Raw genomic sequence first — 12839 nt, 5'->3', positions numbered from 1 at the left:
ACTTGTTACTTCCCTGTCTTCCTAACCCCGAGTCAAAGAAACAGAATCCCAGGAATTTCTAAAGGGCTCCCATTGCCTTTTTACGAGCCGCATATCTTCACTAACTATAGCCTTACTTCTCAACAGCTTCTGATTTTCCCCCTACGCAAATTCCAGCCAAACTAATTGTTCCCCATACATCTTGCGCATTTTGGAAGTTGTTCGTTTGTCACCCTATCCCTAGAATATAAACTCCCAGCTTTTTTTTTTTTTTTTTTTTAAAGAAAACAGGTCATAGTTCACTGGAGCCTTGACACCCTGGGCTCAAGCGATCCCTCTGCCTCAGCCTCTGGAGTAGCTGGGACTACAGGTGCCACCATGCCAGGGTAACCTTCCCACTCTAAGAGTGCCATTCTTCCCGCTGACTTGAAGTAAAAGCACATAGCATGAGTATTCACCTTTAAGGCTCACTTCCTAATAAAAAAGATGTTCTTTAAACCCCTGGCTGAATTAGTAACACATAAATGTACGAATGAAAAAATTAACCACTTGGTGCCTCTTCATGATGGTTTCTTTATCAGAGTCATTTTGCCTGGCCATCAGGACCTTTATTTTTCTAATTAATTTATGTTTAAATATAAATTGACACAGGATCTCACCATGTTGCCTCAAACTCCATCAGGACCTTTACAGTGCCTTCACTCACCTGAATCCTGAAAGCACTGCCACTAGAATTCTGGAAGGATGGGCCAAAGTCCTAACTAGAAATAGAGAAAATAGCTCTGCCCTGCTGCTACTCACAATCGACTCCTCAGTAGCTTTCACCTGAATTATTTGAAAAGCTCCCTAAGCAGTTCTAAGCCTCCACGCTCGCTTTCTCTAGCCCATCATCCTTTATATCTGTGTCAAAGATCCTTCTGAGCCTGGTGCGGTGGCTCACACCTGTAATCCCAGCACTTTGGGAGGCTGAGGCAGGTGGATCACTTGAGATCAGGAGTTCGAGACCTGCCTGGCCAACATGGTGAAACCCTGTCTCTACTAAAAATGCAAAAATTAGCTGGGTGTGGTAGCAAATGCCTGTAATCCCAGCTACTCGGGAGGCTGAGGCAAGAGAATTGTACAAGGATATTGCACTGAGGATAAAGTACAAACTCCTCAACTTGACCAGGCACCTGGTAATCAGGCTTCTGATTATGTTCTGATTCTCTCCCCACATTCTCACAGATTGTGAGCTTTAGTCAAACCACACTACTGGCCATAGCCTCACAGAGCTATTTGCATGGGTTGTTCCCTCCTCCTATTTGCCTAGGGACTCCTAGTCATCCTTTGAATCTCCTTCTGAATTCCTTCCTAACCCCTCTGGCAGAGTTAACAGATAAATTTTCTATGCTTTCAAAGCCCTGTGTCTGGGTCTCTACATTGCATTGTATTATTATGGCCTGTTTACCTGTCTGTCTCCCATGCTGCATAAAGCAGTAGGTGGAAAGAGACGACTCTCTCTTTTCCTGAATCCTCCAAACACAACACCTGGGACACCAGAGTTCCTGGGACTCTGTAGGTACTCAATAAATATTTGTGAAATTACTAAATACTTCCATGTTTACTACATTGGTGGACACAGTTGAAGAATCCAAGAATAGTAGTCAGGGGCTATGGCAATTTCTTGCCCGTACTGCTGTTAATGTTTTTTTTTAGATAGCTACTCAGTTATTTCACAGTCTCTTTTTTTTTTTTTTTTTTTTTTTTTTGAGATGGAGCCTTGCTCAGCTGCCCAGGCTGGAGTGCAGTGGCGTGATCTCGTCTCGGCTCACTGCAACCTCCGCCACCCGGGTTCAAGTGATTCTCCTGCCCCAGCCTCCCGAGTAGCTGGGACTACAGGTGCATGCTATCATGCCCAGCAAATTTCTGTATTTTTAGTAGAGACAGGGTTTCACTGTGTTGGCTGGGATGGTCTCCATATCTTGACCTCATGATCCGCCCGCCTTGGCCTCCCAAAGTGCTGGGATTACAGGCTTTCACAGTCTTTAACAATTTTTGAGATTCTTGTAGAAGGTGTAGAGGCTTCAGGCCGGGCGCAGTGGCTCACGCCTGTAATCCCAGCACTTTGGGAGGCCAAGGCGGGTGGACCACGAGGTCAAAAGATCAAGACCATCCTGGCTAACACGGTGAAACCCCGTCTCTACTAAAAATACAAAAAATTAGCCGGGCATGGTGGTGGGTGCCTGTAGTCCCAGCTACTCTGGAGGCTGAGGCAGGAGAATGGCATGAACCTGGGAGGTGGAGCTTGCAGTGAGCCGAGATCGTGTCACCGCACTCCAGCCTGGACGACAGAGCGAGACTCCGTCTCAAAGAAAAAAAAAAAAAAAAAAAAAAAATAGATGTAGAGGCTTCAAGGCTTCAAGCCTGCTTATAATGTGGCAAAGCACTTCTGGAGTTTTAGTGATCACCCAAGTTAATCTTAGATATTACTTAGTATTACTTATACTTAGTATACTTAGATATTACTGTCTTAAGACACCACACGCACACACACACTCGAGCATGGTTTCATACAAAATCCCTTTCAGAGGGTAAGAGTTGAAATTGATTTCCTTAAGATTAACATATGAGCTTCCATGGACTCCAAGCTGCAACCCAATAAGCTAGTGCACTCTTCTTCATTTAGAGCCTTCCAAGACACAGCACCATCTACTAGGGCCAGAGTTTATGAATATAAATTGTGGCAGGGCTCAAAAGAGAATTTTTTTTTTTTTTTTTTTTTTTTGAGATAGAGTCTCACTCTATCGCCAGGCTGGAGTGCAGTGGCGCCATCTTGGCTCACTGCAACCTCCGCCTCCCAGGTTCAAGAGATTCTCCTGTCTCAGCCTCACGAGTAGCTGGGACTACAGGCACACACCACCACGCCTGGCTAATTTCTGTATTTTTAGTAGAGATGGGGTTTCACCATGTTGGCCAGGATGGTCTTGATTTCTTGACTTTGTGATCCCCCCACCTTGGCCTCCCAAAGTGTTGGGCTTACAGGCGTGAGCCGCCACGCCCAGCCCAAAAGTTAATTTTAAAAAACATTTTCATTATAAAACACATATTAAAAAGGATATAAAAATCTATGTGTTCAGTTTAAAAGAAAAATAATAAAAGGAATTCCCATACTTGCTGCCCAGCTGAAGAAATGGAAGAGTTCCCTGTGGCCTCCTCCATCCTCAGACCCAGTTAGCCACTACCATACTGAACTATATATTAACCATCCACTTGTTTCATTATAGCTTCAGTATGCTTATGTCCATCATCACACCCAGTTAGCCACTACTATACTGAATTATATATTAACCATCCCCTTGTTTTCATTATAGCTTCAATATGCTTATGTTCTAAACTATACATGTTTTTGCCTATGTTTTTAAATTAAGAAAAAGATGTCTCCAGCCACTGTGGCCTGATACAGAAAAAAATAAAAAATGAAAATGAAAGATGTATTTACTTTCAAATTAAATAAGAAAAAAGGTGTGTTTTTAGAAAGGATTAAGTAGCTCATTTACCTCAAATTCCCCAGTTTTCTTATGTGTGTTCGGAACCATACATTCACATCCTTACCTACGTATTTATGAATATTATTGGCCAGATAGTAGATGGAGCTATAGCCTATGCTTCCATCTTTGGGCTCCTTAAAATAGGGACTATGCCCTATATTCACTCCATATTACCTATGATACCTAGATTCCATCTATCTGTCTATCTCTTCTTTCAGTTGTAATTCAAAATAATGGACAGATGAATACACAATGAAAATCTAGACATGTTTTTGTGTGGGCATTTTTTTTGGTCTTTTTTTTTTTTTTTTTTTTTTTTGAGACAGAGTCTCACTGTGTTGGCTCACTGCAACTTCCACCTCCCAGGTTCAAGCAGTTCTCCTGCCTCAGCCTCCTGAGTAGCTGGGATCACAGGCACCCACCACCATGTCCAGCTAATTTTTGTATTTTTAGTAGAGAGGGGGTTTCACCATGTTGGTCAGGCTGGTCTCGAACCCCTGACCTCATGATGCACCCACCTTGGCCTCCCAAAGTGCTGGGATTACAGGCGTGAGCCACCACGCCTGGCCCTGGTCTATTTTTTAACTTAGTAGAAATGGAATCACAGTGCCTGTATCATTCTATAACTCACTTTTTTTTTTTGTTTTTTTTGAGACAGAGTCTCGCTCTGTTGCCCAGGCCGGAGTGCAGTGGCACGATCTCGGCTCACTGCAAGCTCTGCCTCCCGGGTTCACGCCATTCTCCTGCCTCAGCCTCCCGAGTAGCTAGGACCAAAAGCACATGACACTACACCTGGCTAATTTTTTTTCTTTTTTCTTTTTTTTTAAATATATTTTTGGTAGAGATGTGATCTCTCTAGGTTGCCCAGGTTGATCTTGAACGCTGGGCTCAAGTGATCTGCCGCCTCAGCCTCCCAAAGTGCTGGAATGACAGGCGTGAGCCACCGAGCCCAGCCTCTGTAACTTACTTCTTTCGGTCAACACCGTATTTTGAGGATTTATCCATGTTGATGACTTGAGTTGTAGTTTACTAATTTTCATTGCTGTATTTCACAATATCCCCTCCATATCCCAAGCTGAAGGAGGAGGGGATGGCAAAATTTGGGTTACATTCGGGAGTAGGTGGGTTTGGCCAGTGAGTTCTCCCAGATCTGTCAGGAATAAGTGTTTTGGCCCAGCGACAGCTTCCTCAGCAGTGTTCAGGTCTCTGAGGGAGGGAAGGACCACGTGGCCTCTGCTTCCTGCAGATCTGAGATACCATGGTTTGCTGTTGGGCTGATTCCAGTCTTCTCAGGATGCTTGAGGGACAGGGAGAAAGATGTTCATGTTGGAGCTGCCTCTCTAGGGAATTTGAAAGCAGAAGTGAGGAGCTTCCCGCTGGAGGCCAAAGCAATGAGAGAAGCTGGGTGATTCAGTCCCCAAGTTTTCAAAGGGCTCTGTGGTCCATAGGCAAGGACAGAAGAGATGGAATTTCAGGAAGGTCCTCTCTGAGCTGGCTTTTCTGGGCACCTGAGTTGGGGTGGCGATGAGAAATGGCATGGGGAGCAGCCAACCAGCTGGCCTCTATTTGCATATTCATAAGCCCCCCATGCTGGTTGGCTGCGCTAAGCAGTCCCCACTGTCCCCAGAGTCAGCGGCTGCAGCAAGACTGGGTCTGTCAGACAGTGCCTTGTGCTAAGAAGGGGCCAGAGGCTCCCCTTACCTAGCCACGGGCACCCGGCCTGCCTGGAGAGGAAGCAGGGAAACCAGAAGCACTTCCTGACCATGGCTCTGTCTGCCCAAGGCTGGTGAAGAGTGGGCTGCTCCGTCTTCTAGGGTGGTTGGCCCCACCTGGCCACAGAGCCCAAGACAAGGACCTCCCGGAGGACCTCTTCCCTGTGAGTAACATCATCCTTTCCATTTACCTTGCCAGAATACTTTTTATAAAATTGTGGAAGATTATGAAAATTGTCAAATATGCAGAGAAGTAGACAGAGTAGCATAGCAATACCCACCCCTGTATTCATCACCTAGATTTAACAATTGTTCATATGTATTTGCTTATTTTTGTTGGCTGAAATACTTTCAGGCAAATTATAGACATGGAGACATTTCACTCCCTAATTCCTCACTCCATAATACCGTGTATGCATCTCCGGAGCCCTTTCGAAGCTCTTCTTTCATTAGATTTTCACCCAAGTTCTGAATGAAGGGGTGATTATCATCTCCGTTTTATAAAAGCTGGAATGCAGAAAGTGCGACTTTAGGGCCAATCGCTGGGAGTAGAGCCCAGACCTCCTAACTCCCAGCCCAAGTGCTTGGACAGCCACATGAAAGGATCTCTGATGCCCAGGGGTGTTTTCCTAGAGAGCAAGGAGGCATTGCAGCTGCTGTGTGACCTTGGGCTTGTCACTTTACCTCTCTGGGCTCCCGGTTCCTCACCCATAAAGTAAAGGCATGTCATGAAGATCCCAGGATCCCTAACCCTAGTCTGTGACATTTCCCTTGGTATTTAGAAAAATGAGAAAAGACATTGTAAAGAGTTTTTCACAAAGCTAAACTTATTTGTATATTATGCCTTTCCCCCTTTTATTCTTTTAAAAACAAGGTGGTTAAGATTCTTTTTTTTTTTTTTTTTTTGAGATGGAGTGTTGCTCTGTCACCCAGGTTGGAGTGCAATGGCACGTCTTAGCTCACTGCAACCTCAACCTCCCGGGTTCAAGCAAGTCTCCCTGCCTCAGCCTCCTAAGGAGCTGGGATTACCGGCACGTGCCACCACGCCCAGCTAATTTTTGTACTTTTAGTAGAGACGGGGTTTCACCATGTTGGCCAGGATGGTCTCGAACTCCTGACCTCAGGTGATCCGCCTGCCTCAGCCTCCCAAAGTGCTGGGATAACAGGCGTGAGCCACCCCACCCGGCCAAGATTCTTTAAGAAATAAAAATCATGTGTCAGTGAAGGGAGATGAAAAAATTTTAAAAAGGAAATAAAAGTGATGGTAGAGAGAGTCTTTTGTATACTAACTTTTTGTGCCTTTGCCTGCAAAATAAAATGTCAGTAACTCTCAAACTGGTCCAATATCTTTCCTCTTTGTTTTATTTTTTATTTTTCGTAAACCAATTTTTTATTCATTTTAAATAAGTTTTAAACTACTTTTGTTTTGGGGGGGCTTTTAAAATGAAAACTGAATTAGGTCCACTCCAATGTCCACTGATTTATTTTTATGAAATTTGTATGGGCTGGGCACAGTGGCTCATGCCTGTAATCCCAGCACTTTGGGAGGCCGAGGCGGGTAAATTACGAGGTCAGGAGTTCGAGACCAGCCTTGCCAAGATGGTGAAACCCCGTCCCTACTACAAATACAAAAATTAGCCCGGTGCGGTAGTGGGCACCTATAATCCCAGCTACTTGGGAGGCTGAGTCAGAAGAATCGCTTGAACCCGGGAGGCGGAAGTTGCAGTGAGCCAAGATCATGCCACTGCACTGCAGCCTGGCAATAGAGCAAGACTCCATCTCAAAAAAAAAAAAAAAAAAAAAGAAGAAGAAACTTGTATGATGTTGGCAGGTCATCCTGAAGCTCTGAAATCATATCTATCTTGATTGCCCATTCTGCAGCTTTCTTTTCAACATATTCTCTGAGGATTTGTGTAAAGAATATACTGCTGTTCTTGGCATTTCCAAAGCAGTCTTTAGAAAAGTCGTATCTATCCCTTTATTATTTTTGGTCCCAAAAGGAGGATTCATAATTACTGTATCAAATGACTTGACATCCTGTTAGGTAACAGGCACACATCACATTGAACCATGTCAATATTTGTTAACTCAAATTCTTCCACATTCCTGTTAAATATTTCCAATACGTCTTCATCTCTGTCAAATCCAACACACAACCCTGCTCCTAACACTGCAGTTCCGATGCTAAGCATTCCACAACTACAGCCTAGGTCTGCAAAAACTTCATTTTCAATGTCATCGTAAGGGTTATGGATTGCATAGAGCATACATGCTGCAATGTGAAGTTTGGTGGGATACTGTTTTAGAAGTAGCTTGGCCTTTTCTAATCTATCCACTTATTGCAGGCAACTCTCTAGTTCCTCAAGCCTTAATTCCTTCATTCTGTTTTTTTTAAAATATAGACTCTCAGGGTTTGAAGGCACAGGATCTCAGAAGGCGACCGGCACCTTGGCCAGGGCCAGAAGACCTCTTCATTTAATTAATGGTTGAAATCTAAAAATATAAAAATCTGGAGACCAGCTACTGTACCAGATGCTCCTAAGCCCTTTCCAGCTCTAGAGTTTTATGGCTGTGGGGGCTCCTAAACCTGCCCTAGGAAGAAAGGAAACCAGTTTAAGGAGTGCCTATTTCCAGCACCAGAGAATGCAGGGCCCATCACATGTGATCCTCCCCACCACAATCCTAGTAGAGTGGCTGTTATCAACCCCATTTTACGACCAGAGAAACTGAAGGGAAAGAGGCAAAGTTAATTTGTGTAAGTTCACATAAGAGCTAACAATGGGCCGGACGCGGTGGCTCATGACTGTAATTCCAGCATTTTGGGAGGCCGAGGCCGGCAGATCATGAGGTCAGGAGATCGAGTCCATCCTAGCTAACATCGTGAAACCCCGCCTCTACTAAAAATACATAAAAGTAGCTGGGCGTGGTGGCACGTGCCTGTAGTCCCAGCTACTCGGGAGGCTGAGGCAGGAGAATCACTTGAACCCAGGAGGTAGAGGTTGCAGTGAGCCGAGATCACCACTGCACTCCAGCCTGGGTGACACAGCAAGACTCCATCTCAAAAGAAAAAAAAAGGCCGGGCGCGGTGGCTCACGCCTGTAATCCCAGCACTTTGGGAGGCCGAGGCGGGCGGATCATGAGGTCAGGACATCGAGACCATCCTGGCTAACACAGTGAAACCCCGTCTCTACTAAAGAATACAAAAAATTAGCCGGGTGTAGTGGCGAGCGCCTATAGTCCCAGCTGCTCGGGAGGCTGAGGCAGGAGAATGGCGTGAACCCAGGAGGTGGAAGTTGCAGTGAGCCGAGATTGTGCCACTGCACCCCAGCCTGGGTGACAGACCAAGACTCCGTCTCAAAAAAAAAAAAAAAAAGAAAGAAAAAAAAATAGGTAACAATTCCCCCCCAGGTCTAATACCTGGTAGATCATTCCATAGTGCACAGCCAGGGCTTCTGACTCCATTGTGTGTGTGTCTGTGATGGACAGGGCTGTGTGGCCTGGGCCTGTCAGTCTGACCCCCTCCTCATTTCTGTCATCAGCCAGTGCAGTGAACAGAGCTGCTCAGGGCTGGACCAGAGATGGATGGGTGACCTCCGATCTGCAGCAGAGCGGGGACAGTGCAGGGGGCCTCTCATCATAGAGAATGAAACAGGACAAGGCTGTATGTGAAAATGCCTTTGTAAAGCATACAAATGCTATGTGACTTTGAGATGTGCTACCCTAAACAAGTCTTCATCAGTAGCTAAAGTTAGCTCTGTCTGGCAAGTATTTGGATGGGAGGCTGTTCACGAGTACAGTGGATAAGGCAAAAATGTATGTATTTATAGGTGTGATTAAGTCATCATTATTATGAAATGCCAGTGGTGGGCCCTTAGATCCCATGATAAGTGTTGATGAAGGTAAAAGCAGTTGTTTCAGGATAAGGCATTTTCCTCCATCCCTTTCCAATCATGTTGGGTGGTCATCTACTAAGCACAAGGCTCGTCCAATTGGAATCCAACTGAATCTAGGAAATGAATGAACAAAATCCTGCAAAGAAAAACGTATTTTCCCATCAAAAACCAGGCAGGAATTTTATCAAGGAAATAACAATAAAACTTCTTGTATAAATCTGATTTGAGCTTCAATGACAGTGATGAGAATGAGTTAGCATCTCTTGGGCTTCACGAGGTACCTTTTACCTAAGGACTCTCCATAGCCCACCTTGCTTTATTGATTGGTTCTCCCATGACCCAGCTGAAGTGCATCAAAGGTGTTTGCTGTTCCCTAAATGTGTACACATTACAGAAGGGGAGACATGACCTGTGAGCTGCCAGTCTCACCTCAGCTGGCCCCATAGGCAGCCCTTCCCCTTTGTCCCACTTGGGCAGAAAGCTCTCCAGGGATATTCCATGGAAGGGCACAGATCCACAGGGAAAAAGGCTGCCATGTAGGAGGTGATCTGTGCAGGTGATGATGCCACAGACACTGGCTATTCCTTTTCAGCTCATGTCCAGGTGCTCTAACACAAAGCTGAAAGGAGACAACACACAGCTTCTCTCGTAGGTTCCTGTTTGTTTGTTTGTGATAGGGTCTTGCTCTGTCGCCCAGGCTGAGTGCAGTGGTGCTATCATGGCTCACTACAGCCTCAACCTCCTAGGCTCAAGAGGTCCTCCCACCTCTGCCTCCCAAGTAGCTGGAACCACAGACAGGTGCCACCACACCTGTTAATTTTTTTATTTTTTGCAGAGATGGGATCTGATATATTGCCCAGGCTGGTCTCGAACTCCTGGGCTCAGGCGATATTTGAACCTTGGCCTCCCAAAGCGCTGGGGTTACAGGCATGAGCTACCACATCTAGCTTTATGTCATCCATTATATACTTGAAATTCAAACTCACCCTCATTTTACATTTTCCAGCTATAAAATCCTATGTACCTTCACAGTTATCTTATGAGCCCTGTGTTCTATGTTTGTGTTTGTAGCTAAATTTGCTTCTCCAGTGGGGTTTTTTATTTCTGGTACCCAGGAATATGTATCTCGAAAAGACTCAATGAGAAAAAAGTGCAGTTTTTTTAGAAAAATAGACTTTACTTACTTTATGTTTTTAGAGACAGGGTCTCACTTTGTTGCCCAGGCTGGAGTGCAGTGGCTATTCACAGGCGTGATCACAGCACACTACAGCTTTGAACTCCTGGGCTCAAGCAGTCCTCCCACCTCAGCTTCCTGAGTAGCTGAGACTATAGGCAAGCACCACCACATCTGTCTAGACTTTATTTATTTATTTATTTATTTATCTATCTATTTATTTATTTGAGATGGAGTCTCGCTATGTCCCCCAGGCTGGAGTGCAGTGGCTTGATCTTGGCTCACAGCAACCTCCACCCCCCTGGTTCAAGCAATTCCCCTGCCTCAGCCTCCCAAGTAGCTGGGATTACAGGCACCCACCACCATGCCGGGCTAATTTTTTTGTATTTTTAGTAGAGACAGGGTTTCACCATGTTGGCCAGACTGGTCTCCAACTCCTGACCTCAGACAATCTGCTCCCCTTGGCCTCCCAAAGTGCTGGGATTACAGGCGTGAGCCCCCGCGCCTGGCCTAGACTTTATTTTTTAGAGTGGTTTTAGGTTCACAGCAAAATTGAATGGAAAGTACAGAGATTTTCCATATATCCCCTGCCTTCAACATGCGTAGCCTTCTCCATACATGCAAATTTTTAATTAACAAAGGCAAGATTGCCTTTTTTCATTACAAAACTGAAAACATATCCATTAAAAATATAGAAAACTCAGAAAAATAAAAATATAGAGAAAAAAATTACCTGTGATTCTATCACCCATAAACAACATTTTGATATTTCTTTCTCTATAATTTATGTGTGTGCGTGTGTGTGTGCGCATGTGTGTGTGTGTATATATATATATATATATATATATTTTTTTTTTTTTTTTTTTTTTTTGAGGCAGACTTTCACTCTGTTGCCCACGCTAGAGTGCAGTGGCACAATCAGAGCTCACTGCAGCCTCAGCTTCTTGGTCTCAGTGATCCTCCTGCCTCAGCCTCCCTAGTAGCTGAGACTACAGGCACAAACCACCACACGCAGCTGATTTTTTTTTGGAGAGACAGGGTTTCACCATGTTGCCTGGGCTACTCTCAAACTCCTGAGCTCAAGCTCTCATCTTAGCCTCCCAAAGTGCTAGGATTATAGGCATGAGCCAACACACCTGGCCTCATATTTTTCTTTGTATTTTTAATATCTAATTTTCTCTTACACCCCCCACTCCAGTTTTATAAAATAATGTTACATAAACTTTACTTAAACACTATTTTTCAAAATGGTTGCATAATATGGCATCATTTAGATTATACCATACTTTAACCAGTGCCTACTCTTATTAATAACACTTGGATGGCCATCTTTGACATAAGTTTATGAGTCTAGCCATCATTTTCTTGGCTTAACTTCATAGACATAGGCTCACTGATTCAAATGGTATAAACATTTTTAAGTTGCCTAATATATAATCCATGAATGTTTCCAAAAAATATATGAAAACTAAGCAAGATTACTGAGAATCAAAGAAATACACATAATGAGGTAACATTGTCACCTATTATAATGGCAAAGATTTAAAAGACAATGCCCAGTGTTGATAAAGATAAGGAGATTTATGTCCTTTTATAGACACATTGGTAGGAGCACAAATTGGCTATTTAAAAGTATGTATATACAAGTAACACATGAATATATTCTTATAAAAATTCAATTAATATAGAAATATACAGAGTAAAAGTTGAGGCTGGGCATGGTGGCTCACACTTGTAATCCCAGCACTTTGGGAGGCCAAGGTGGGCGGATCACCTAAGGTCGGGAGTTCGAGACCAGCCTGACCACCATGCAGAAACCCCGTCTCTACTAAAAATCCAAAATTAGCTGGGTGTGGTGGTACATGCCTGTAATCCCAGCTACTTGGGAGGCTAAGGCAGGAGAATCGCTTGAACCCGGGAGGCAGAGGTTGCAGTGAGCCAAGATCGTGCCATTGCACTCCAGCCTGGGCAACAAAAGCAAAACTCCATCTCAAAAAAAAAAAAAAAAAAAAAAGTTGAAGGTTCTCCTTCAGTCCCTCCTCTCTACCCCCATTCAGCTGGTACATTTCTGGAGGACAGTTAGAAAAGAAGTAGAACAGTTTAACATAGTCTTAGCCTTTGATGCGATATTTTCACTTCTAGAAGTGTAGTCCCCAAAGACATATGTAGGAGTGTTAATCCCAATATTATTCATAACAATAGCTACTACTTATCAGCAATAACTAAGTGCCAGGAACTGTTCTAAAAATATAACTTTAGTTAACTTATTGGATCCAGACATGAATCCCACAATAGCCATAGATATTATGGTTATGCCCATTTTACTGATGAGAAAACTGAGGTACAGAGAGGTCACAAAGCTAGCTAAGTGGCTCTAGGGATTCAAGTCTAGGCCGTCTGACTTGTGGGTCTATGTTCTCCATCTTCGTACTATCTTGTCTATGCTTCTATAATAGTGAAAATATAAGAAGGAATCTATCAAAAGGGAACTTGTTAACTAAATTAGGGTACATCCATACAATGGAATATTACAGCTTTCACAATGTTGCTGTAG

General features: G+C 44.0%; 1 pseudogene; it reads right to left on the bottom strand.

The window, feature by feature from the left end:
- Nucleotides 1-6656: 6656 nt before the first annotated feature.
- Nucleotides 6657-7599, bottom strand: LOC103229337 (rRNA N(6)-adenosine-methyltransferase METTL5-like; annotated as a pseudogene).
- Nucleotides 7600-12839: the final 5240 nt, after the last annotated feature.

This window comes from Chlorocebus sabaeus, chromosome 24 (assembly GCF_047675955.1).
Source record: "Chlorocebus sabaeus isolate Y175 chromosome 24, mChlSab1.0.hap1, whole genome shotgun sequence".
NCBI classification, from domain to species: Eukaryota; Metazoa; Chordata; class Mammalia; order Primates; family Cercopithecidae; genus Chlorocebus; species Chlorocebus sabaeus.
Note: the sequence above shows the minus strand (reverse complement) of the source record. Positions and strands in the feature narration are given on the sequence as shown.